This window comes from Penaeus monodon, chromosome 33 (assembly GCF_015228065.2).
Source record: "Penaeus monodon isolate SGIC_2016 chromosome 33, NSTDA_Pmon_1, whole genome shotgun sequence".
Taxonomy (NCBI): Eukaryota; Metazoa; Arthropoda; class Malacostraca; order Decapoda; family Penaeidae; genus Penaeus; species Penaeus monodon.
In genome coordinates, this window is record NC_051418.1 from 33017454 (window position 1) to 33017857 (window position 404).

Sequence of the window (404 nt, forward strand, 5' to 3'; positions counted from 1 at the left end):
GGTCAAGAGCCGGCAGACAGATGATACTTGTTTCTTTTGTTGTTGGTGTTTTTTGTGGTTTGATTTGTTGTTGGTTTTGTTGTAGGTTTTGTTGTTGTTATTGTTTTTTTTTTGGTTATTGGTTTTGTTATTGTTTTTGTTATTGCTTTTGTTGGTTTTGTTACTGGTTTTGTTTTTGTTATTGTTTTTGTTTTTGTTATTTTTGTTATTGGTGGTTTTGTTTTTTTTTTGTTGTTTTTTGTTGTTTTTTGTTGCTTTTTTGTTGGTTTTGTTTTTGTTATTTGATTTGTTGTTGGTTTTGTTTTTGTTTCATTTTTTTGTCATTTTTTTGTTATTGTTTTTGTTTTTAGGGCAAGTGTTCTTTCTCGGCAATGACATTGTAATGGTGATTTTTATGGTGATTT